The following is a 21541-nucleotide window of genomic DNA, read 5'->3' as shown; positions in this document are numbered from 1 at the left end:
GTCAGCGCATACCGGGCCAAGATCACTTCTTTGATCTGCTCATAGTCCATACAATCCTCATCAGGTACCGTGCGATAGGCGTCCGCTGCCCGGCCTGTCAGCTTGCTGGCCAGAATCTGAACCCGTTCCTCTGGCTTTACTTGATGAAGGGCACACTGCCGCTCAAAGTCCTGCAGAAAGCCATCAATGTCTTCCTCTGCCTACCCCAACTGTCGGAAGGCATTATACTAGATCTTTTTGTGGCTTACTGTTGAAGGTACCTGGTCGAAGGCCAGAGCCCCCCTGCTCGCTGACTCTCCTCTCTCCGCTCTGCCATCTCCATCTTGGCCAGCTCCACTTTGGTCCGCTCTGCCATCTCCATCTTGGCTAGCTCTATCCTGGTCCGCTCGGCCATCTTTTCCTTCAGATCAGTACGCACAACAGCCATCACCTCTCGTATGATCTCTACTGCAGGGTTCGGGCCATAGAACGCCAGTCTGTTCTTTACCTCCCTCTGGAATTCAGTCTCCTCCATGTTCACATTGGGGGGCGCTGCACTGTCGTGTTCCATGATGGCTGCTATCAAATCCGCCTTTGTTTTGTTGCTGGCTATCAACCCTCGGGCTTCCACCAGATCTTTTAATGTAGTCCTCTTTAACTTCTGGTAGTTGTTTTCCATTCATTCCTTTCCTCCTGTAGAAGGGGTATCATATCCCGCTGACTGCCACCAGTGTAACGGGATCTTCCTATCTCGGTTAACTCTTTCAGTACCACCCCGTGTTTCCGGAGGTCCACTCTGCTTTGGCTGGAGTCGGAATGAAGGACGCTGGCTGGAATTCCTTGGTTACATGGGTGCATATAAAAGATCACTGCTTCTCCATTTCCAGTCTGACAATACTTTACTCACAGGACACAGAATATATCACACAGATACAGAGGGCAGGCAATAGAAAAGCGGCAGGCCAGACATACATTACAATAGCCGCAGGTGGCCGGAGACTGCCGATATTTACTGTGGGAATTACAAAGGTGGGGGGGGGGCGGCTGGACACAGTCTGTGGGCTGATGCATTAGGGACAAGAATCTTCCATGGAACCTATTATACATACATATAACTGCACAACATATGCTGGGTGCTGAGTGGTTCCGTAACACGTAACAAGCGGCTTACCGGCTGTAGGCCTCAGCTCCTCCCTTCTCGCGCGCTGTCATCTCTTCCCGCGCGGCACTTCACTTCCTTGCGCTCTTTGGCAGGCTCCGCCCACGATGGCCCGCCGCTTTGGTTTCCCACGCGCGCCAATCAGCGGGATAATGGCGGCAATGGCGCCAACAGTCCACAGTACACAAAACAGTCTCTGGCACACAGGACCCGGGGATACCGGGCTCCGTAATCCTGTTAGTGACGCCAAAATGGGTCGCCCTCCCAGGGCTGTGGGGTACTCGGTACTGGGCCGGTCTCTCAGAGGGAGGTGTCACAGCAGCAGTGACCCGATCCGTGGCCCTGGGCACCCATGTAAAAGGGGCATGAGTGGTGAAATAAGGTTTATGAGTGATTCGTTACGCGACCTGTGGTGTTATGAATGGGTCACTGAGGAGAAAAAGACAAAACAAGCTAAGCCATAGAAAACCACAGTGGTTGGTAACTATGCAGATTGCAGAACCCTGATCTTACCACACAACTAGCAGTAGCCGTGGAGCGTGCCTACGATGACCTAGACGCCTCGTCACAGCCGGAGAACTACATAAGCCTAAAGCAAGAAAAGGGAAAACTAACTGCCCCAGAGCAGACCCCAAAGGAATAGATAGCCCCCACACATGTATTGACGGTAAAACAAGATGAAGGCACAAACACAGGCAGGAAAATAGGCTGAGCAAATGATGGGGCCCAAACTAACTAGACAGGAAAGGGAAGACAAGTCACTGTCTGCAACCTGCAAAAAACCCTACAAAAATAATGTCCAAAACTTCTGATAGCAAAATTAACCCTGAAGTCACTAGACTTCTCCCACTATATCAGCACTCTGAAATATTCTGAGACAGAGCAAAAAGAGACTGAACTAGTAAGGGACAAAAAGCCAATTGGCAAAATACTGATAAATAAGAGTGGAAATTCAGCTCAGCCCCCAGCCGGGGCTGGCAGACCACACAAAAAACTGAATAGACCAACAAAATCAAGTGTGAACATTAGCAGAAAAACTTAGCTTTAGATGACTGGAACAGAGCTGAAAACCAAGAGCTGACAAGCCAGAAGGAATCACCAGCAACTGAATAGGGCGTCGGCTGTCTTAAAGGGACGGTGCCATCCCAAAAAAAATTTTTCAGCAATTGAAAAAATGTAAAGAATTAATGTTTACATTTTCTTAAAAAATATTATCATTTGTTTTTAATTTTGTAAAATATGAAAAATAATTTTAAAAAGTTTGGCATTTCCACTTGTTAACACTAGGGGGAGCAGATACTGAAATTTGGCACAAAAACCTAGTGTACAACTAGCTCACATTACTGTCCTGCAGTAATTATGGGCATACAGTGTCCATGATGTTTGATTTTGATATATGACCATGCCCTAAAATGGACACTGTATGGGCGGAATCTGCTGACATGGGTGTGGTGTCACTCCTCTCCTCCCCTTCTGGGTGTTTACTAAGGGAAAAGAGAGCATGACATTTAGGAACACAGTGAGCAGCCATTTCGATGGGGCCTGCAAAGTTACTGACTGTCTTTTCATGTAAAGTCTGGATCAGAACAGGTCACCAATCAGCAGAAATGTTTCCTGGATTTCTGTGGAGCAGACAAGCAGATGGTCCATCCATGTGTATAAAACACAGCACTCTATGTACAATCCCTGGCACTGAACAGGGTGCCCCCCCATAACCCAGCACACTGCTCTCCTGAAATAATCTGTGCTGCTGTCACCCTGCTCCTTCCTCCATATATCAGGCCCCTGTCGCCTCGCTTTCACACATCGCCAGGACAGGATCTGAGGAGAGGAATGGGGTCTTCGGTCACCGAGGATGGCAGGCAGCAAGGATTCTGGGAGCAGGGTGACAGCAGCACACAGTATTTCAGGAGAGCAGTGCGCTGGTCTATGGGGGGCACACAGAGAGATATATGGTAGAGGGAGCAGAGTGACAGCAGCACAGAGTATTTCAGGAGAGCAGTGTGCTGGTCTATGGGGGGCACAGAGGGAGATATATGGGGGAGGAGCAGAGTGACAGCAGCACAGAGTGTTTCAGGAGAGCAGTGCGCTGGTCTATGGGGGGCACAGAGAGAGATATATGGTAGAGGGAGCAGAGTGACAGCAGCACAGAGTATTTCAGGAGAGCAGTGCGCTGGTCTATGGGGGGCACACAGAGAGATATATGGTAGAGGGAGCAGAGTGACAGCAGCACAGAGTATTTCAGGAGAGCAGTGTGCTGGTCTATGGGGGGCACAGAGGGAGATATATGGGGGAGGAGCAGAGTGACAGCAGCACAGAGTATTTCAGGAGAGCAGTGCGCTGGTCTATGGGGGTCACAGAGGGAGATATATGGTGGAGGAGCAGGGAGACAGCAGCACAGAGTATTTCAGGAGAGCAGTGCGCTGGTCTATGGGGGGGTCACAGAGGGAGATATATGGGGGAGGAGCAGGGTGACAGCAGCACAGAGTATTTCAGGAGAGCAGTGTGCTGGTCTATGGGGGGCACAGAGGGAGATGTATGGGGGAGGAGCAGGGTGACAGCAGCACAGAGTATTTCAGGAGAGCAGTGTGCTGGTCTATGGGGGGCACAGGGGGAGATATATGGGGGAGGAGCAGGGTGACAGCAGCACAGAGTATTTCAGGAGAGCAGTGTGTTGGTCTATGGGGGGCACAGAGGGAGATGTATGGGGGAGGAGCAGGGTGACAGCAGCACAGAGTATTTCAGGAGAGCAGTGTGCTGGTCTATGGGAAGCACAGAGGGAGATGTATGGGGGAGGAGCAGAGAGACAGCAGCACAGAAATCCAGGAAATATTTCTGCTGATTGATGGCCTGTTCTGATCCAGACTTTGCATGCAAAGACCCCATTCCCCTCCTCAGATCCTGTCCTGGCGATGTGTGAAAGCGAGGCGACAGGCGCAGTCCGGGGTGACACTGGGAAGCAGGCTGGGGGGGAATGAAGCCATACAGTAACTATAAAAATGAGACCCCTCTCTTCAGCTGCCTCACCAGCCCTCCAGAACCAGAACCACCCTAGAATGGGTCCCCTTTTAGCAGATCACAAATAATACCGCCATATACTTCACAGACAATGCCACCATATAGATCATACACAATACCACCATGTAGATCACACATAAAACCAGCAGGGTGACAGCAGCACAGAGTATTTCAGGAGAGCAGTATCACACGGCAGAGAATTAGATACACGGCTCAGCAGACAGTATCACACAGGAGAGGATTAGATACATGGCTCAGCAGACAGTATCACACAGGAGAGGATTAGATACACGGTTCATCAGTCAGTATCACACAGGAGAGGATTAGATACACAGCTCAGCAGTCAGTATCACACAGGATAGGATTAGATACATGGCTCAGCAGACAGTATCACACAGGAGAGGATTAGATACACGGCTCAGCAGTCAGTATCACACAGGAGAGGATTAGATACACGGCTCAGCAGTCAGTATCACACAGGAGAGGATTAGATACACGGCTCAGCAGACAGTATCACACAGGAGAGGATTAGATACACGGCTCAGCAGACAGTATCACACAGGAGAGGATTAGATACACAGCTCAGCAGATGGTATCACACAGGAGAGGATTAGATACACGGCTCAGCAGTCAGTATCACACAGGAGAGGATTAGATACACGGCTCAGCAGGCAGTATCACAGGAGAGGATTAGATGCACGGCTCAGCAGTCAGTATCACACAGGAGAGGATTAGATACATGGCTCAGCAGTCAGTATCACACAGGAGAGGATTAGATACACGGCTCAGCAGGCAGTATCACACAGGAGAGGATTAGATACACGGCTCAGCAGGCAGTATCACACAGGAGAGGATTAGATACACAGCTCAGCAGATGGTATCACACAGGAGAGGATTAGATACATGGCTCAGCAGTGAATATCACACAGGAGAGGATTAGATACACGGCTCAGCAGGCAGTATCACACAGGAGAGGATTAGATGCACGGCTCAGCAGTCAGTATCACACAGGAGAGGATTAGATGCACGGCTCAGCAGTCAGTATCACACAGGAGAGGATTAGATACACGGCTCAGCAGTCAGTATCACACAGGAGAGGATTAGATACACGGCTCAGCAGTCAGTATCACACAGGAGAGGATTAGATGCACGGCTCAGCAGTCAGTATCACACAGGAGAGGATTAGATACACGGCTCAGCAGTCAGTATCACACAGGAGAGGATTAGATACATGGCTCAGCAGGCAGTATCACACAGGAGAGGATTAGATACACGGCTCAGCAGGCAGTATCACACAGGAGAGGATTAGATGCACGGCTCAGCAGTCAGTATCACACAGGAGAGGATTAGATACACGGCTCAGCAGTCAGTATCACACAGGAGAGGATTAGATACATGGCTCAGCAGGCAGTATCACACAGGAGAGGATTAGATACACGGCTCAGCAGGCAGTATCACAGGAGAGGATTAGATACACAGCTCAGCAGTCAGTATCACACAGGAGGGGATTAGATACACGGCTCAGCGGGCAGTATCACAGGAGACAGTATTACAGATATGCCCACACTGGTGAAACTTCCAGCCCCCCCATTATACACTAGACTATGGCTGTATATGTCACTGTCCTCAGACAGCCATAAAAGCAAAGGTGTCAGATTACCGGAGATCACTGGGGCTGTGAGTGAGGAGGCAGAGACAGAGCAGGAGGACAGTGGAGCTGGAGCAGGAAGCACGGTGCAGAAAGTGGAGCTCAGCAGATAGCACTGGGCTACAGTAAAATGGCGCCCAGCCACACCTACAGCAGTGAATGGTGCAGCCCACAGGGGGTGCCCAGTTCACTGCTAATGAGGCTGCAATGTGGGGTCGGGAGCCGTCCGCAGTCTCCTATGTCCAGGGACGGCCATATTCGCAGACTGTATGAGTCCTCCACAGATCTGCAAATCAAGATGGCAGCACCCAGTGGCTACATTAAAACATTATTACAAACAAACCATAAATCCTAGTTAGTACAAGATTTGCTGAAGCAACATGTTTTGTTACTTACTCTTTTTTTGCAAATTATATAAAATTGCGGCACCTTCCCTTTAAATCCAATCTGAGAATCCTGAGATCTAATCGTCATCCTCATTCTCAGGTGGCAGATCTCCACCGATCAAACCAGCCGCACCGCCTCCCGACACCACCAGAGGGAGCCCAGAAGGGGAACCAGGGAAAGAACTCACAACACTGTGGTGTTCGGCAATGAAGGTGTTAAGCCAACGCTGCAGACAGATCCTCTGGGACAGATGGTGTAGTGCAGCATAGATGGTGTAGCTCCCCACAGGCAGGGCTGTTGGTCCCTGGGCAGTGTAGATAGATGTTGGGGAAGACGGTGCAGTGTCTGGCACAGAGATGTAGCAGTGCTGAAGAAGGTGTAGGAAGACGGCAAGGACACAGCGGAATGTAGTTTCTTTACCTTTACTTGTAAGTGCAGTCCAGGGTGCAGATTACAGATGGCACAGGAGCTGATTAGTCTGGAAGCAACTTAGGAATCTCTCTGTCAGATAGGTTGTGTAGTCTCCTCTATAGCGCTTCCTTGAGGTACATGCAGTACTGTATTACCCTGACGTTCCTCCTTCTTCCCTTTTGGGTCTACCTCGTATGGCAGACAGATGTAGCCCTCTATCTCTCTTGGCTCACACGTCGCTGTTGTGCCTCCGAGTCTTAGTTGGGAATCGAGCATTTACAGCTTCCTGTTCCTCTGGATTCTGTTGCAGGACCTTCAGTATCCATACAACTGTGGAGACCAGGCTCCAGAGCATGCGCTATCACTGGGAGGGAGCTCTCTATCCTCAGCTCAACCTCCAGCTTCTCTTCACATGTTTACACTCATTGCCCTCCTCACACTAACTGACTAATTTCCCTTCCTGGCCCTCAGAGAGCACTCCTCCCCCAATTCTGGTTCAGAGCTCCCTCTGCTGGCCTGGAATGGGAACTGTGTTGCATGACATGGTTAACTGCTAGAGAGACCCTTCATCGCTTCCAAGCCTGACATCACCCTCCCTGGAGGAAGGCAATGCCAGTGTGGCGACCATACTCCTGGGGGCGCCACAGCACCAATCCCGTGAGCGGTGATCAGGCTATTATCGCTATGTTACTATGCTACTATTAGCGTAACCATCCCAATGCTGTGTCTCTTGAAACAATCACTGCATAATCTTTGAGTGCCCGGTATGGTGGTATGGAGCCAGATTTCACAATGGGTGATACTAATGCTACAGTGGGGACACCTAACCCAAGTTTCATGTCTGTGCAGTCTGGATGGGCTGGAGAGGAGGAGGTGGAGGAGGAGGAGGCGAGTCAGCATGAGGAGAGGATGGGTACTGTTCCTACTGTTGTAGACACAGAACATTTACCTTTTTGCAGCTTGGCTCACATGGCACAATTCATGTGTAAGTGTCTGTGGCAAGACCCTTGCGTGATACACATTTTAAATAACGGTCCCAATAACTTTCTGGAGCGCCCTCACTCGCCAGGGCCGTGGGGTATTCGATACCGTGCAGGTTGTTCTTCTCAACGGGAGTTGTCACGGCAGCAGTGACCCGGTCCGTGGCCCTGGGGCTCCATTGCAAAAGGGGTTGTTTCAGTGTGCTTATGGTGGTGAAAGTTTATAAGCGATTCGTGACGCCACCTGTGGTGTTTGGCAAATGTTAAGGCGACGCTGCAGACAGATCCTCTGGGACAGATGGTGTGGTGCAGCAATGATGTTATAGCCCTCCACAGGCAGGGCTGTAGTCCCAGGGCAGTGTAGGTGAAGTGACACTTAGATGGTGTAGTGTCAGGCGCAGGAGGGATGTAGCAGTGTCAGGCAGGCTGGCGCAGGAATAAGTGGAGGACACCAGGGCATGTAATTCCAAAGCTTCACTCACAGTCTGTTGTGGTACAGGTGCCCGCATCCGTGCCGTGTCCTCCGGGTCTGGAGCTCAGCCAACTTCCAGGCAAGATGAAGTTCTCCTTTCCAACACTCCGCCAACATATGTGCCTTTTCTGAACGTCTCCCTCTTAGCACCTTTTAGTGAAGTACTCACAGTACTGAATTACACTGGAGTTCCTCCTGTCAGATGTTCCTATGAACTCTACTTGTACGGCAGACAGCTGTAGCCCGCTTCGGGGACTCCTTGCTACTAAGTCCCGGCTCACACACGTTGCTGTTGTGCCCCCAAGTCTGGTGTGGGAATAAAGTGGTCACTACTTCTATTTCTCCGGTGTCTGCTGCAGGACCATTAGTATCCATACAACCTCGGGGACCGGACCCCGGCCTTGCGCTTAGAACTTGGGAAGGGTTCTCCTCTAACCCTGGTCCTTGTTTTCTTATTCTCCTCACGTTCCGTATCAATCCTTTCTTTCTTATGGAGAGTCAGGCTTTCTATCAATGTTCCTTTCTCGTGCCAGCGGACCCAGATTAATGAGGTCGGCTGCAGCACTTCCTTCATCCATCTCACTCAGGGGATCTCCTTTCCCAGACTGACCTCGTCAGACTCCTGTGACTAACTAACTCAATCCTATCCTTTTCCCGCTCTTTTAGTGCAAACTAAACTCCACCCGCCTCCCAGCACGCTTCGTGTTCCAAGCAGGGAGCCACCAAAGGGTGCTTAGCTACACTACTGTGTTGTGTGGGATGCAGGTGTTGGAGTGTGGTCAGGTGTCTCCACCTTACCTGGATAGTGGGGCACCACACCTAAGGGGGAGGTGCAGTACCTCTGTGGCAACTGAACCCTCAGGGGCGCCACATTTCTATCACAGCCCCTACACTCCGTTCACTCTCACTTTGCTGAAACTATACTCTCCCTATGCTGTCTCCAGCTGCAATGTGCACAAGATGGCACCGGCAGCTTTTAAATATTCCTTATGACCCTAGAAGGCCAGCCAATCACAGTAATGCCACACCAAAGATGCCGCCGACATTACTGTGATTGGCAAGCCAGCCCAGCATGTTCATTGGCTGCAAATAAAGCGACTTGGGGATCCTAGTTAATGATAAACTTACCTGGAGCAGCCAGTGCCAGGCAGCGGCTGCCAAGGCAAACAGGATCATGGGGTGCATTAAAAGAGATACACATGATGAGAGCATTATACTGCCTCTGTACAAATCCCTGGTTAGACCACACATGGAGGACTGTGTACAGTTTTGGGTACCGGTGCTCAGGAAGGATATAATGGAACTAGAGCTGGTACAAAGGAGGCAACAAAATTAATAAAGGGGATGGGGGAGCTACAATACCCAGAGAGATTAGCAAAATTAGGATTATTTAGTGTAGAAAAAAGACGACTGAGGGGCGATCTAATAACAATGTATAAGTATATAAGGGGCCAATACAAATATCTCTCCGAGGATCTGTTTATACCAAGGAAGGTGATGGTCACAAGGGGGCATTCTCTGCGTCTGGAGGAGAAAAGGTTTCTCCACCAACATAGAAGAGGATTCTTTACTGTTAGGGCAGTGAGAATCTGGAATTCCCTGCCTGAGGAGGTGGTGATGGCGAACTCAGTCGAAGGGTTCAAGAGAGGCCTGGATGTCTTCCTGGAGCGTAACAATATTGTATCTTACAGTTATTGTTAGGTTCTTTAGAAGGACGTAGATCTGGGGATTTTATTCTGACAGAATTTTATAGGCTGAACTGGATGGACACGTGGCTTTTTTCGGCCTTACTAACTATGTTACTATGTCAACATGCTGGGCGCGTCACTCGAATATACCGAGGCGAATACCTAATTACTCACCGAGTAACGAATAGTCCGAATACCATACTATTCGTGCGAGCAGCAACTAGTGCCAAATGTATTCGCTCATCAGTAGTATTTATCCATCTTTCTGTGCGTGTATTTTATCTGCTATGTGTGAACATCATCATCCCATTTTGCAAGATTTTTGTTTGGTATTGATATTGTTCCTGTTTTTTTTCTTTTTTTTTTAAATGTTCTAAGCTTTCTCTTTCACTTCTGTTTTATGGTCTCTCTGTTTAACATAGGGTTGTTTATCTTGCATAGTAATGCCTGCTCTGGTCTTGTGCTAATTGCCTAATTATTCAATGAGTCCAATTGGTGCTAGACCCTAGCACAGACTTCCTATATATTCAGATATGGCAAGGGAAAGCATGTGTGCTAGGTCACGTGTGCAATACATTTTTAAGTGCATCTTCAGTTATACGTGGCAGTTATATGTGGCAGTTATACATGGCAGTTATACATGTCAGTTACGTGTATCTGCCAAGTATAACTGACATGTATAACTGTCACGGATAACTGATATGGATAACTGCCATGTGTAACTGCCATGGATAACTCTCACGTATAAATGCCATGTATAACTACATGCACTACTGACCCCATTCCCTCACATCTCCTCCAGTCTCTCTCTCCAGTTGTCACTACTCACCTAACTACAATCTTCAATCTCTCCCTCTCCTCTGGCATTTTCCCCTCCTCCTTCAAACACTATCACTACTCTATTATTGAAAAAACAATCTCCCGATCCATCCTACATAAATAACTACAGACCAGTCTTCCCTTCATCTCTAAACTCTTGGAATGTCTGGTCTGCTCCCGCCTTACCCTTTACCTCTCCAGTCACTTCCTCCTAGATCCCTCACAATCCGGCTTCCGCCCGCTACATTCAACAGAAACTGCACTCAAAGTGACCAATGACCTTCTGACAGGAAAATGTAACAATGACTACTCTCTGCTCATTCTTCTCAACCTCTCTGCAGCTTTCGACACTGTTGACCACCATCTCCTACTCTCTAGGCTCCAGTCAATAGGCATAAAGGACACTGCTCTCTCCTGGTTCTCTTCCTATCTCTCCGACCGCTCCTTCAGTGTTCTGTTTTCTGGCTCCACTTCATCTCCTCTTCCTCTCGCTGTCGGGGTACCTCAGGGCTCAGTCCTTGGCCCCCTTCTCTTCTCTCTCTACACGGCCCCAATTGGACAGACCATCAGCAGATTTGGCTTTCAGTACCATCTTTATGCTGATGACACACAACTATATACGTCATTCCCCGACCTTACCCCTGCAGTACTACAGAACGCCAGTGACTGTCTGTCCGCAGTCTCCAACATCATGTCTACTCTGTGTTTGAAAATCAACCTCTCCAAAACTGAACTTCTTCTGCTCCCACCATCTACTAACCTCCCTAAATCTGACATTTCCCTCTCCATTGGTGGCATCTAGGGATGAGTGAGCACTGAAGTATTAGGACTCGCTATACTCGTACCGAGTATACCCTAATACTCGAGTATTCGGTAAGAATAGCGAGTCCAATGATAGTCAATGGAAAATGCGAGTAATTGTCTGCTGGACCCGTCAAAGCGGTCTGGGGGCTGAGGAAAACTCTAAAAAATGTGTAAATGTTTAAAAATGTATGCTGTAAACAAATGTATATAACATGGGGGCACCTGGTCAGGGGCTGCACGAGTGGTTTTACATCACTGCTTCACTAGAATGCACAAGCACTATTTGAAGTCCTTTGATTTTTTTGCCGGAAGAGCGGGACTCGTACGCCACTTACGCAGTGCCAGTGATATATCAGAAGAAGTACCGTAAGAGCGAGTGATGATGGAGGCAATCTACTGACAGCTAAGTGTGTAAGTGGTGTAAGGAGAGCAATCTGCCCTAGGGGCTGTGTTATGGTTAACGCAGGAAGAAGCCACCCATCATCATCATCACAAGGGATTCACAATTATAAAGCTTGGACTACTGTCCTTGTTGTGCCACTGCCCAATGTGTAGGCATAGACATAGTGTCTTCAAAACATTAGCCTTAGGGGCTGTATCATAGTTGATGAAGGAAGCAAGGCAGGTCTGAAGGGCCAAACCATTATGATAAAGCCAGGACTAGTAGCATAGAGGTGGCCGTGCCCACTGTCCAGGCATAGCAATAGTGTCTCCAAAAATTAGCCCAAGGGGCTGTATCATGGTTGATGAAGGAAGCAAGGCAGGTCTGTAGGGCCAAACAATTATGATAAAGCCAGGACTACTAGCATAGAGGTGCCCGTGCCCAGTGTCCAGGCATAGCCATGGTGTCTCCAAAAATTAGCCCTAGGGGCTGTATTTGGATGAAGGAAGCAAGGCAGGTCTGAAGGGCCAAACCATTATGATAAAGCCAGGACTACTAGCATAGAGGCAGCCGTGCCCAGTGTCCTGGCATAGCAATAGTGTCTCCAAAAATTAGCCCAAGGGGCATGATACCATGGTTGATGAAGGAAGAAGGGTCTCACTCTCATCACAAGTGCCTCCTATGGGAAATATTAATTAAAGTAAAATTGTTTTTACCTTATTGACCATGAGGTACATGTGTCAGAAGCAGGTTTTGAAAACGTGTAAGAAGAGGAAAAGGGGCTTGTATGGGAAGGGAATGGGTTGGATGTGATCACCAATTTAAAAAAAACCTGTTGGGTGACTTTAGGTTGGGATACTGTCATCTGGAGGGCTTGTTGCGAAATCCAGTCCTTGTTAAATTTTATCAGAGTCAGCCTGTCTTCATTCTCTGTAGTCAACCGTGTGCGTGTATCTCTGATGATTGCCCCAGCGGCACTGAAAACACGCTCTGACATCACACTAGCAGCAGGGCAGGCCAGCACCTCCAAGGCATAGAAGGAGACAGGGTCGGTCTGGCCAACTATGCAGCTTGGATACCAAGTAATTAAATAGAACAGAGCATCAAGAAAGATGCAAGTATGGTCACTTAGATAGTCGCTGACCATCTTGTTCAACTTCTCCCTCCTTGACATTGCTACTGTTCCAGCTAGTCCTTGCTGATGAGCTGGTTTATTGAAGATGGCCCAGTTTGTGGACTTTTTACCACCACCTCTTTTGGACATGCTTGGTGTATCTCTCCCCATTAATGCATGCTGCTGCATAGAGCTGGTATCTCTGCTAGCAGTAGTGTCTGAGGGTGCTGTTGTCATCAAATTATCGACAATGGCCTTCTTGAAGGATTCCATTGTGAAACCCCTTGGTGACTGCAACAGTAGCGAAGGAAATTTGTCCTTGTACCGTGGATCTAGAAAGGTGACCGACCAGTATAGGTTGCTATTGAAAATGTGGATTACACGAGAGTCTTGGCACAGACAGATATGAAGTGTGCCATGTGTGCCAAGCTGCAAAGAGGCAAATGTTCTGTGACCCCAGAAGGAGGAACAATACCCATCCTCTCCTCACACTGACTCTTCTCCTCCACCTCCTCCTCTTCAGCCCACCCATGCTGGACAGACATGAAGCTGGGGTTGGGATTCCCCTCTGTAGCATGAGGTGTCCCCTCAGTGCCATTGAAAAAGAAGTACTCTCCCTCCTCATTTTCATGATGATCTTCATCCCCAATGTTACCTGATCATATTGGCTGGGCTGGGTAGGATCACCAATTGTGAAATCTTGCTCCATACCCAGCTGCTGGGCACGCAAAGATTCCATTTTTTGATTCTGCAGCAATTTTTTTCAGCAGACATAGCATAGGGATGGTTACGCTGATAATAGCCTGATCACCGCTCACAAGCTTGGTGCAGTACTAAGTTATCAAGCACCTCACAAATATCAGCGATCCACACCCACTCGACAGTTTTTATGTGTCTTGGCTGAGTCTCAGTGTGACAGGCATGTTTAAGCTGGTATTCAGAAAGTGCCCTTTGTTGCTCACTTACCCTTGCCAACATATGATACGTTGAGATCCACCATGTTGGCAGGTCGCAAATGAGTCTGTGGTTTGGCAAATTAAATTGCTTTTGAAGCGCTGCAAGACCGGCAACAGCGGTTGAGGAGTGGCGGAAATGGGCGCAAATACGGTGCACCTTCTCAAGTAGGTACGGCAAGTCAGGGTATGTTTTTCTAAATTTCTGCACCACCAGGTTCAGCACCTGAGCCATGCATGGCACGTGTACCAGCTTCCCGAGCTTTAAAGCCGCCACCAGGTTACGCCTATTGTCGCAGACAACCAGACCAGGTTGGAGTTGCAGTGGGGAGAGCCACTGATCGGTCTGTTGTTTTAGTCCTTGCCACAGCTCTCTGCTGTAATGTGTGGTGTTTTACCTAAGCAGATCAGCTTCAGCAGAGCGTGTTGCCACTTTGCCGATGCGCTGCTGCACAGCTCCCAACTTGGGAGTGATGTGGAGGGTTATTCAGCATAGGATGACGAGGAGGAGGAGGAGGAGGAAGAGGGGAGACTGGATGTATACGATGAGGCGGAAACCCTGATTGAGGTTGGGCCCGCTATTCGTGACGTGGGTAGGATATGTGTTGATGGTCCAGTTTGAGACTTTGGTGAGAGTACGCTTTAGATTGTTTAAGACATGCTGGTGTAACGCGGAGAGGGCACACCGGGAAAAATAGTGCCAGCTGGGAACCAAGTATAGTGGGGCAGCCAAAGCCAAAACATCACGGAAAGACTGTGTCCCCACAAACTTCAACGGCAACATCTCCACGGCTAGCAACTTGGCAATGTGTGCGTTCAGTATTTGTGCTTGTGAGTGCGTGGCTTGGTATTTACGCTTCCTTTCATACATCTGGGGCATGGACAATTGGACACTTTCCTGGGGACAAACAAGTGGATGAGCTTGTTGTGGCCTGTGTCTGTGCAACCGCAGCTTGTGAGCAAGAGGTATGTTGATCACCTGCTTCCTGCCCAGCAGATTGGAAAGGACATATCACAGGTGACATGGTGGTTTGACCTGCAGTCGCAGACACTGATTTGGTACCATGTTGTTCATCCAACCGACTAGGGTGCTTGGCTGCCTTGTGTTTCTGCATACTGGTGGTGCTTTGGTTGCCTTTGCCCTGGCCCCTGCTCAGCTTTGTATGGCAAATGCTACAGATGGCAACATTTGGTTCAGAAGGACTATCGGAAAAAATTTCCAGACAGCGGCTGAACCCACCCTTGCCTTGACTTGGGGCACAGAGGGATTGCTCTTGGCATCAGTTGACACACTTTGCACTCTGCTCAAACCAGTAGCCCTTGGTGCCTTTGTTGGTGCTACGTATCCACCTTCTTCCTCTGTGCTGCTGTGCTGGCTATGCATGCCAGCGGTTCAGGTCGGATCAGTGGTCTCATCATCGACCACCTCGCCATCCATTTCTTCCTCCTTCCATGTTCATATTCATGACTGGCCAAACAGCAACTATGTGTCATCACCATCATGCTCCCTTCCAACACTCCGCCAACATATATGCCTTTTCTGAACATCTCCTCTATAGCGCCTTTAAGTGTGAAGATCTCCTAGTACTGAGTTACACTGGAGTTCCTCCTGACAGATGTTCCCAAGAACTCTACTTGTATGGCAGACAGCTGTAGTCCCGGCTCTCTATCCAAGTTGCTGTTGTGCACCCAAGTCTTAGATGGGAGTAGTGCATTTACAGCCCACCGGTGTCTGCTGCAGAACCATTAGTGTCCAAACAACCTCGGGGATCGGGCCCCGGCCTTGCGCTTAGAACTTCTAGGCAGGATTCTTCCTCTAACCCACGTCCTCTCTGTTCCCTTTGACTCCTTCGTTCCGTACTCTCTCCTATGGAAGATCAGGTTTCAGTTCAATGTCTTTCTCCTTCTTTCCTTTCCCGTGCCAGCTGGCTCAGATCACTGAGGCAGCTGCAGCACTCCTTCCTCCATCCCTCTTCCAGGGATCCCCACTCCTCTCCGAGTGGCTTCCTCTCTCCGACTCTCCCAGTCACTGACTGACCGACTGACTGAAATTCTAAACCTTCCCGCTCTTTTATGTATTCTCAACTCCACCCACCGCCCAGCACGTTTAGTGTTCCAAGCAGAGAACCACCAAAGGTGCTCTGCTACTCTCTAAGCAAGGAGCCGCAATGTGGCTTTGCTGAACTACTCTGTTGTGTGGGATGCGAGTGTTGGAGCGTGGTCAGGAGCCTCCAACTTACCTGGATGGTGGGGCACCACACCTCAGGAGGAGGTGCAGTACCTCTGTGGCGACTGAGCCTCAGGGGCACCACAATAGGATGACCCAGCGTTCTCTGCATTGACAGTAGACTGTTTTGTCATGGACGAGTGGGTGCTTCTAGAACATTTTGTTGAGGCCTTTTCAGCCATCCAAGACAGTATCTGCTCTTGTCCTTCTGGCTTCCAGACCCGTTTATGTTCCAGACCGGGAAATTTCACCAGGAACCTAGATGCATCAACCTTCTTCAATCTCCCAGACTCTGTGCCTTGTTGGGCACCAGCGACCCCACGTCCACGTCCCTGTCCTTGCACAGCAGCCTTTTTACGAATTTTGGATTTTTCTGCAATAGTTGCAGATGTTCAGATGCAGATATTGCGAACAAGGAGCAGTTAGTGCTTTGTAGAAGGTAGCACTACAGCCTAGCACTGCTTTGTGTTATACAAACAGCACCACAGCAGCACAAAAATATTGCTCTGATGTTTATGGTGAGATTACGCACCCAGTAACCACACAAGACAGCGGTGCTGCCACCAAAAAATTGCCCTGAGGCTTAAGGCGAGATTACGCACCCCAGTCACCACACAAGACAGCGGTGCCGGCTGTGTGTCAGTTGTGCAGTACCGTGCGGGCGTCCTATTCGCTGTGAACACAGCACCGCAACAGCACAAAAAACCTGCTCTGCAGGGGTAAATGAGACCCCAAAAATATCTGGGAAAACGGTCACTACTCAGTCCCACCCTGACCTTATACTTTCAGCTCTGAAAAGAGCTTTTGGGTTTTACAGAGGATTTCTGGATAATTTGCACAAACAAACCCAACTCTCCCTACACTAGCTGTGTTCTGCATGCAATGTGCAGAAAATGGCGGCAGCAGGGCTTAGATGGAACCAGGCTATGACTCACAGGCTATGATGCTGGGCGGCCAGCCAATCATAATGCTGTCCACAACCAAGAAGGCTGCAGCATTACTGTGATTGGCAAATGCTGGGCGGGAGATCCGACTAGTGCGAGGCGAGTAGTGAAATACTCGCTATGTTCCGAGTACGGCGAGTACTGAATACCCACGAATATGCTCGCTCATCCCTAAGGGTGAGTAATATCCGGTCCACATCCGGTGGTGGTGGCTAACTGGCTGGAAGCATTATCCGCTATCCAACAACCGTTTCACACTACTCTGGATTCAATAGTGTTATGGTGCGGTCACCTAGAAACTGGGACAGGAAGGTCGAGCGCGCAGATGTGGGTCTTTGCTGTGGCCCACTTTCTGCTTGACCACGGCCTCATCCTCTTCATGCACCATCAGCATCACGTCCACTGCCCCATCCCTTGCCCCTTGCCTTGCCCATTTTAAAAGGACTACTGAAAGATTTCAAAACCTCAATACAAATGAATTTCTTGTGAGAAAAATTAGATGTGATCAATATGCCTGCAAAGCAAACAATGTTCCACCACAGATACACCAGGCCTCAGCCTGAGATAACAGACAGTATTCAAGTTTTATCATTTCTTGGATACAAAAGACTGCTGGATATAAAAACTGTGACAGTCAGGCCCAAAATAGTAAACCAATGTTAAATGGCCAAACTTTCACCACGCACAGATAACAGCTGGCATGAAGATACCAAACCAAAAAATGGGTGGCCTTTTTTTTTGGCCTAAATACTGCTTGATTGAAGCAAAACTAACAGCCAGGCAGAAAAGAGAAAAAAGCTGTAAAATGGCCAAAATTTCAGCATGCACAGATGGGTCGCCCCGCGGCTCGCCCAGGGCAGTGGGGTACTCGGTACCGGGCCGGTGTCAGGGGGATGGTGTGTCATAGCAGCAGTGACCCGGTCCGTGGCCCTGGGCCCCAATATCAATGGCGGTGGTGTTTGTTTGTAATGTAAAGTTCGTGACGCCATGGTATTTGGCAAGTGAGATGTTAGCCAACGCTGCGTGCAGATCCGCTGGGGCTGATGGTGTGATGCAGCTTAGATGGTGTAGCTCCCCACAGGTGAAGCTGTAACCCCAGGGCAGTGTATAAGTGATGGGCACGGTGATGTAGCAGTGCCGACAGGATATGAAGCAGACACAACACAGCGGGGTGCAATTTCAGTACCTTTACTTGGTAACTGCAGTCCAGGGTCCTGATTACAGATGGTATTGGAGCAGGCTAGCCTGGAAGCAACTCAGGGATTCTCTCTCACAGACGGGCTGTGCAGTCTCCTTAATGGCGCTGTGTGTGTGAAGTACTCCAGTCCTTAGTTACTCTGAAGTTCCTCCTGTCAGATGTTCCTAGAACTCTCCTTGCATGGCAGACAGCCGTAGTCTCTCTCTCTCTCTGGGACTCCTCTCACTCTCTGAATCCCTGGCTCTCCATCCGTTTCGCTGTTGTGCCTCAAGTCTTTGCTGGGAGCAGGGCATCTACAGCCTCCTACTCCTCGGGTATCTGTGGCAGGGCCGTTAGTACCCGTACCACCATGGAGACCAGACTCCAGTTCTGTGCGCTCTCAAGCTGAGGGAGCTCACCTGGTGCAGCTCAACCTCCAGCTTCGTATTCTCCCGTCTGCACACTTCACCCTCCGCAGACTAACTAACTCTACTTCCTCCTGGCACTCAGGGATCACTCCTCCCCTCAAACCTGGGTCAGAGCTCCCCCTGCTGGTCAGGAGTGAAACTGTGTTGTATGCATGGATTGACTGTGAGAGAGTCCCATCATTGCCTCCAAGCCTGGCATTACCCTCCCCTGGAGGAAGGCAAAGCCAGTGTGGCGACCGTACTGCTGGGGGCGCCACACAGATATGATATATGCAATGCTCTATATACACACATACAGTGCCTGCAGGCCTTGCACTGATGTGTGTACACTCCCCTGCCTGCCTAACACTGGAACCTATATACTTCGGAATTTGTCCTTACAAGGACTGTTGGTTTAGCTGGATGTCAGCGTTTAGGATGGTAGACCCACACTAACTAATAAATCTCCAATTCTGACCCTATCATGGCAGCCGCTCTCCCTACAGTCTCTCAATTCTGAGCTGAATGCGCCGAGCAGGGCGGCGTCCGGTCTCTTATACCCCTGATGATGCTGTGTGGCCAGCCAATCACTGCACGACCACAACAAAGATGGCTGCAGCATTTCATGGCCTGGCAGACAATCCCTGCAGTGTGATTGGGTCTCTTAAGTCTCTAAAGTGCTGGGTGGAGACCCGAGTTCCCGCCGAGTAATCCCGGAAATGCTCGGTGCTCGCCGAGTACACCGAGTACAGTGATACTAGGGCGAGTAACGAGTAGTGGCGAGCACGTTCACTCATCACTATTTCTTGCTTCATATCTCGAACTTCTTCAATCAGCAGGTCTAAGGCTTTAGAGATGGTTTTCTGGATAAAAGAGTGCAAGATTGAGAGTGAGTCTTGGGTAATGGTGTCTTGATCGCTGACATTTTAGTCATATGAGATCCCTTTTGTTGCTTTGCTGGGTTCTTTTGAAGAAACTAAGGTCTTGTTGGATGTGGCGGAGTGTGCAGCAGGGACTTTTTTTGATAAACTTCTCAAATTTTCCTCTAATTTTTTGTAGGTTAGTGATGGCTTCTTTGGAAGAACCACCTCTGATTTTGACCATTTTGTGAAAAGATCGTAGATATGTTGCATATGACTGAGTTCCTAGTAGAGTTGTGAGAAATCACATGGTACTATTAGTATTAAGCAGTATCACTGTGGAGGGGTTGATATCCGAGATTCTCTACGATAATTAAAGAAGCACTGCCGTGAAAATTTTTATCCTCTTAATCTATTGCAACCATCATATTATATGGCACTATGTACTTGTGAGTGAAGAAAGGCATCCCCTTTAATGTCACCTCCCTTTAAGAAGTGCTAAAGAAAATATGTAATGATTCTTGGTACTGCTACACTTAATGTATTACCACTGCTTGCTTTATTGGTACTGCCACATCATAAATGTGTTACCATGCTGTAAGATTGTAATATAAAATATTGTATAATGTTCGGCATATTTATGTACAGATTAGGGTAAGCTGTGCGTCCTTTGGGTTCCATAGAGGAGGGCATATTAGTATAGAGTTCCTAGATATGGGTAAGTGTAGTTCTGTAGTTGGCCACTAGATGGGGGCATACTAGTGGGCCTAGTTAGGTATAGCTGATAGGAAGTTCATAGAGGGTTAATTGTAGGAGGAGCTGCTATGGGTTAAGTAAGTGTAGGAGATAGGAACAGGTTAGAAGGGCAAGGACGCCCAAAGTGTCCACAAGGGCTTTAGACCCAGGATGACATAGCAGCTACGAAACTTTCTGTTGGAAGAGAAGTGCACGGGCACAGTCAGGTGGGTGCTGGATGAGACCCAGGCACCCCGAGAGTTACGGTATTCCACGGCAGCAAGGAAAGGAGAGAATTACGTGGTCCAAAAGTCGTGCCGGGCGCAGAAGTTTCACAATGTGGCAGATCTTAAATAGGGCTGAAGTTTGTAAGTCTGGGGCGAAATGGATGAACGGGATCCCTATGACTTGAGGTCCTACAGAAGTGATGCTGCGGTACCGCCTAGGGCGCTACTACCCCATAATGTGTGTGAGGACAAAGAAAGCAGGAAAGGGAAAGTGCAGGACGAATGCTGTGTGGACTGTGATGTTACTGATGTGCCCGGGACCGTTGGAAAAGTAAAATCGCTTGTTTGGCATCTGAACCGGTATCTGTGTCCGCTCTTTCCACCCTGTGCAGTGAAACTGAGTGTACAGGAGCTGTGCAACACCGCAGTGGAATCCCTGACGATGAACTGGAACCCCAAACAGGTACGCCGGTAGAAGCTGATAATTTTCCTGTGAGAGGAGGCCAGGACACCAAGGCCCTGGTGTCCTCGGCCACGACTACCGTCCTGGCCCCTTCATACATACTTATAATTCAGGTGTGATGCTCACCTGGTACCGTCTCTGGTGAGCAGGAGTAGAGAGCAATGGCAGCCACTATGCTGCTTTTCTTTAAGATGGTGGCAGATAGACTGTGACATCCTGAAAGACTGGCCAGCGTTACACTCTCCGAGAGAGAGTTTGGCCGGAGAGGGAACGCCCCACGTTGCTCTCAATACATAGAGCGGCTGTGTGAGTGGAGCTGCACCTTCACGCTCAGTTCTCTTTGAGCGGTGCCACATGGTGGTATGACTGCGAAGCCCAATAATTCTGTGACTCTCTAGAACTCAGCGAGGGCGATTTCTCTGGGTCAGCTTTTGGGCGCCCATTTTGGTCGAGCTCCAGATGAATGTGGATCCATGAGCAGGTATGCAGAAAGACTGCGCAAAAAGTCACGGTAGGCTGCCGCTTGGCTCCATGGGGCTGGATCTGACATCTCCGGCCTTGATATCTCCAGGTTGGCTAGGACTAGGAACTGCGAAACAATAACTGTTTTTATGTTTACAAACTGCTTTATTCCCCCCCCCCCCTATAAAAAATAAATAAATAAGTCTCCTATCGCTGTAACTGTAC

At 49.1% G+C, this 21541-nt stretch overlaps 1 protein-coding gene across 1 annotated transcript in view; it reads left to right on the top strand.

Moving 5' to 3' along the window:
* Positions 1-21541, top strand: part of LOC141072622 (uncharacterized) — a 65999-nt gene that overhangs the window by 9695 nt on the left and 34763 nt on the right. The window lies entirely within an intron of this gene.

This window comes from Dendrobates tinctorius, unplaced genomic scaffold (genome assembly GCF_039654945.1).
Source record: "Dendrobates tinctorius isolate UK_male_01 unplaced genomic scaffold, ASM3965494v1 ptg000282l, whole genome shotgun sequence".
NCBI classification, from domain to species: domain Eukaryota; kingdom Metazoa; phylum Chordata; class Amphibia; order Anura; family Dendrobatidae; genus Dendrobates; species Dendrobates tinctorius.
Note: the sequence above shows the minus strand (reverse complement) of the source record. Positions and strands in the feature narration are given on the sequence as shown.